We start from the raw sequence: 5,937 nt of genomic DNA, 5'->3' as shown, positions 1-5,937 counted from the left end.
TAATTACAGTGTCTGTAGTCAATGCTCAGATTGATAAAGGGCATCAATAGAAGATGCATTTAAGACACAGAAATACCAAATGTTTGGTTCTGTGTACAGGAAAATGGTTTCCTTCAATGTGGAGATTGGAGCATCTCTCTGAGATTGTCCCACACAGTATTGCACATACTGGATAGATTATTGTTCCTGAATTGATAGGTTACATATGGTGATTAACTGACACATTTGATGCTATTGTGTATACATAATTCTGTGTCTGTGAGACTGTAGAGTGAGAATGATCATGTGACATGCCGCTTTTTAATTCAGGGAGCAGTGGAATGACCTTATGACCAGAGTGATTCTATCTGATGTCATGTAAGATAGAGAACTTCAAGTCTGCATTTGGTCAGAAAATTGGACAGAATAATAACAGGATTTTAGATTCACTGATATAAATCCAGGTATATTCTTTGACATACAGCAAGACAGGATAGGGTGGTGGGCTCACTGCTCTGAGTAGTTTCTCTAATGTCTTACTGATAACCTTTATAAATTCTTTCTGAAATCCTTAAAGATAAGATATGCAACAAGTACTGAGGTGTGATATCTTTCTTCTGATAATATTAAAGGTGACAAAACGTCCATTCAAATATTGAACTTTGTGTAGGTGGAGAATTACCTTCAAATGCACTGAGTCTTCACTGCAGAGGAAAAATAAAAGTCATCCCTTTGAGAGAGTCATTTCCTAGGCAGGTTGATAGGGAGTCTAGGGGTCCCCAAGGAGAAAGGGGTCTGGAATTCTCCAGGAGGAAGAAAGGACAAACTTTTTTTCTTTCTCCACATTCCTTAGGATTATATAACAATAATGTATCCTGCCTAAGGACAGTCTTTGGATTAAACCTTCTGTTATCTTAAAATGTTAATTATGGGAGTAGACCTGGTCTTTACAAGGATGTATCTTGCCTGAGGACAGTGTTAACTTAAAATGTAAATTATGGGAGTAGGTCTGATGAGGTCTTTACAACCTCCAGACATTCTTTGGAGTATATAACTTCATTGTTAACACTAGCAAGCGGGTACTCTTTCTGCCCCCTTCTGATGCCTATGTCAGAAGCTTTCTCTATCTCCTTTATACTTTAATAAAACTTTATTACACAAAACCTCTGAGCGATCAAGCCTCGTCTCTGGCCCCGGATTGAATTCTTCTCCTCTGGGGGCCAAGAATCCCAGTGTATTGGCGTGATTCAACAACAACCTTTCACCTTCAGCATAAATTCTGCAAGTTCTGTGTTATGGGGTTAGCAAAAGAGTCTAAAACTTCTTCAAATGTCACAATCTGACTGGAGAGACTAAGCACAGTCCTAGGAAGTATTAAATAGTACAGTTGCAATTGCTGAGTCATATAGCGAATTCCCACTGGCTATCTTGGATGGGAAGGGAGGTGCGAAGGAGGTTTAAAAGGCAGGGGACATGTGTATACCCATGGCTGATGCGTGTTGATGTATGACAGAAACCAACACAATATAGTAAAGCAATTATCCTTCAATTAAAAATTTTAAAAAAGAAAAAATATAGTTGTAATCCAAGTAAACTTGGGTACCCAGAGGCACAGTGCCACAAGAGAGCCCATAAAACACTGAAATATAGCAGGAGGCTTTTACTGAAGATATCATGAACAGGTAGCAATGGAGAGATTATTTTAAATTCAGAAAATTTCCTAAAATCTCCTTTACTTATCTCTCTCTATCAGACTCTAGACCAGTTGGCTCTTCTATTTAAATACCAGCCCCTCTTTCTCACTGTCTTTTTCCAACTTTCAGGATCTTTCCTTGTGTTCTCAGGGTATAACAACTCTTTTTCCTATGTAGCATGACCTACAGCATCTCTCTGGTTTTTAAGTTCTGCTATGACTGTGCTCCGGAGAAGGCAATGGCAACTTGCCTGGAAAATCCCATGGACGGAGGAGCCTGGTGGGCTGCAGTCCATGGGGTCGCTAGGAGTTGGACATGACTGAGCGACTTCACTTTCACTTTTCACTTTCATGCATTGGAGAAGGAAATGGCAACCCACTGCAGTGCTCTTGCCTGGAGAATCCCAGGGACGGGGGAGCCTGGTGGGCTGCCATTTATGTGGTCGCTCAGAGTCGGACACGACTGAAGCGACTTAGCAGCAGCAGCAGCAGCATGACTGTGCTTAGCACAGTAAAGTCTCAACAGTCAAGCAATGCAACTAAGGATACTCCTGGGAAGGGAAGGGAAGGAAAACACTGTAATACTTTGTGTGTGTGTGTTTAATGTCACTTATTAAAACAACAGAAAAAATGCCACAAATTCCTATACAATAAGTGTCAAAAAGGTGGTCTAGGCAGGCAGCAGCAGATTTAATTCTTCAGTTTCAGCCAGGATGATCAAGAAAGAATTGATGGCAAGGTGAACAGGAAGAGGGTTGAGATTCAACTGGGGAAAAGACCTAAAAGATTCCTTCAGTTCAGTTCAGTTCAGTTGCTCAGTCATGTCTGGCTGTCTGTGACCCCATGGTCTACAGCATGCCAGGCTTCCTTGTCCATCACCAACTTCCAGAGCTTACTCAAACTCATGCCCATCGAGTTGGTGATGCCATCCAACCATCTCATGCTCTGTCGTTCCCTTCTCCCACTTTCAATCTTGCCCAGCATCAGGGTCTTTTCCAATGAGTCAGCTCTTCACATCAGGTGGCCAAAGTATGGAGTTTCAGCTTCAGCATCAGTTCTTTCAATGAATATTCAGGACAGATTTCCTTTAGGATTGACTGGTTGGATCTCCTTGCAGTCCAAGGGACTCTCAAGAGTCTTCTCCAACACCATAGTTCAAAAGCATTAATTCTTCAGCACTCAACTTTCTTTATAGTCTAACTCTTACATCCATACATGACTACTGGAAAAACTATAGCTTTGACTAGATGGACCTTTGTTGGCAAAGTAATGCTCTGCTTTTTAATATATGCTATCTAGGTTGGTCATAGCTTTTCTTCCAAGGAGCAAGTGTCCTTTGACTTCATGGCTGCAGTCACCATCTGCAATGATTTTGGAAAATAAAGTCACTTACTGTTTCCATTGTTTCCCCATCTATGTGCCATGAAGTGATGGGACCAGATGCCATGATCTTCATTTTTGAAGGTTGAGTTTTAAGCCAACCTTTTCACTCTCCTCTTTCACTTTCATCAAGAGGCTCTTTAGCTCCTCTTCACTTTCTGCCATAAGGGTGGTGTCATCTGCATATCTGAGGTTATTGATATTTCTCCCAGCAATCTTGATTCCAGCTTGTGCTTCATCCAGCCTGGCATTTTGCATGATGTACTCTGCATATAAGTTAAATAAGCAGGGTGACAATATACAACCTTGACTGTATATGGTCAGGGTTCCAAATCAAGGTTCTGATTTGGAACCCGTCTATTGTTCCATGTCCAGCCCTAACTGTTGCTTCTTGACCTCAACACAGATTTCTCAGGAGGCAGCTCAGATGATCTAGTATTCCCATCTCTTTAAGAATTTTCCAGTTTGTTGTGATCCACACAGTCAAAGGCTTTCACATAGTCAATTAAGCAGAAGTAGATGTATTTCTGGAACTCTCTTGCTTTTTCGATGATCCAATGAATGTTGACAATTTGATCTCTGGTTCCTTGGCCTTTTCTAAATCCATCTGGAACATCTGGAAGTTCATGGTTCACATACTATTGAAGCCTGCCTTGGAGAATTTTGAGCTTAGAATTACTTTGCTAGTGTGTGATGTGAGTGCCATTGTGCAGTACTATGAACATTCTTTGGCATTGCCTTTCTTTGGGACTGGAGTGAAAACTGACCTTTTCCAGTCCTGTGGCTGCTGCTGAGTTTTCCAAAAATTCCTTAGGTAATCAATTTTAGAAATGTACCCTCAGCATAATGCATGTAAGCTCCTTGAAGGCAGAGGAATTTGAAAATTCTTGACACATAAAATAGTAGAAAATAAATATTTGTCAAATGAATGTAATCTGCATTTGTGGAATGGATATAGTATGTGAAATAAATTACATGTTTGTGGAATGTGTTATTTGAGTATGATCTTAAGAAAGATCTTAATCCTTCTGAGATAGCATCTAGAACAGTGTTTTCCAGACATTTTGGACTACCACCACAATAAATACATTTCAAATTTGTACATATAGTCTATGCACAGGCATGCATGCATGCTCATATACATGTGCACAAACAGGTGTGCACACAGGAAAAGGCTTTATAAAATAGGTTTATCTTTATACTTGTGATACACTATTAACTTCTATCTAATCTCGTCTATGGAAAACAATGCTGATCCCAGACCCACTGAATAGATTTCATAACTTCTAATGATTGGAGACTGTCATTTTAATAAAATACTGAGAATAGAGCTGCCATATGACCCAGAAATCCCATTGCTGGTCACACACCCAGAGAAAACCAGAACTGAAAGAGACACATGTACCCCAATGTTCATTGCAGCACTAGTTATAATAGCTAGGACATCGAAGCAACCTAGATGTCCACTGGCAGATGAATGGACAAGGAAGTTGGGGTACATATACACAATGGAATATTACTCAGCCATGAAAAGTAACACATTTGAGTCAATTCTAATGAAGTGGATAAACCTGGAGCCTATTATACAGAGTGAAGTAAGTCAGAAAGAGAAAGACAAATACTGTATATTAAAGCATATATATGGAATTTAGAAAGATGGTACAGATAATTCTATATTCAGGGCAGCAAAGGAGACACAGATGTAAAGAACAGACTCTTGGACTCGTGGGAGAAGACAAGGATGGAATGATTTGAGAGAATAGCATTGAAACATGTATATTACCATATGTAAAATAGATGGCCAGTACAAATTTGGTGCATGAAGCAAGGCACCCAAAGCCAGTGATCTGGGACAACCTGGAGGGATGGGGTGGAGAGGAGGTGGGAGGGGGGTTCAGGTGGGATGGGGACACATGTAAGCCTATGGCCGATTCATGCTGATGTATGGCAAAAACCATCACAGTATTGTAAAGTAATTATCCTCCATTAAAATAAATAATTAAAAAATATAAAAAGAAAACTGCTCTGGAATAGAGATCAAAAGAAAGACAAAGTAAAACAAAATAAATCTAAAATGTATATTAGAACCCGTTACTATAAATGTATTAAGTTGCCTGGGTATGAAAAATAGCTAGGTTGTGGATAAATTAATATAAAGTATGATCCTTGTAAAGACATTTAAAATGTCTTAAAAATATGAACAATCATAAATGCAGCAAAAAAAAAAAAAAAGCAAAATAAAACAAAATGTACTGTGTAAGCCAAATAAAGCTAGTTTGGTTCTAATTTGACCCATGGTCAGTTAGTCTGTCACTTTTTGATCTAGAGGATAGAATGCAATTTTAGAAATTTTAAACAATTCACAAATGTCTTAAATGTGAGAGTGCAATTTCATTCTTAGTCATTGAGTTTCCTCATCTACCTTCAATTTCTTCTCTCTTCAGGTATATTAGCAGTGATCAAAGAAATAGGCCCTTTCAATAAAATAGAAATGACTATTAAAGTCTCAAATGAGATGCACAGATCAGTTTACCCAATTAGATGCTACCCACTGACAACTTTCCCATTCAGTGGTTGTTCAGTCACTAAATTGTGTCTGATTCTTTGTAATCCCATGAACTACAGCACACCAGGCTTCCCTGTCCTTCACTATCTCCATGAGTTTACTCAAACTCATGTCCATTGAGTCAATGATGCCATCCAACCATCTCATCCTCTATCGTCCCCTTCTCCTCATGCCCTCAATCTTTCCCAGTATCAGCGTCTTTTCCAATGAGTCAGTTTGTCACATCAGGTGGCCAAAGTAGTGGAGCTTCAGCTTCAGCATCAGTCCTTCCAATGAATATTCAGGACTGATTGCCTTTAGGATGGACTGGTTGGATCTC

This window comes from Bos taurus, chromosome 3, assembly GCF_002263795.3.
Source record: "Bos taurus isolate L1 Dominette 01449 registration number 42190680 breed Hereford chromosome 3, ARS-UCD2.0, whole genome shotgun sequence".
In the NCBI taxonomy this organism is placed as follows: domain Eukaryota; kingdom Metazoa; phylum Chordata; class Mammalia; order Artiodactyla; family Bovidae; genus Bos; species Bos taurus.
This window is presented reverse-complemented; position numbering follows the sequence as displayed.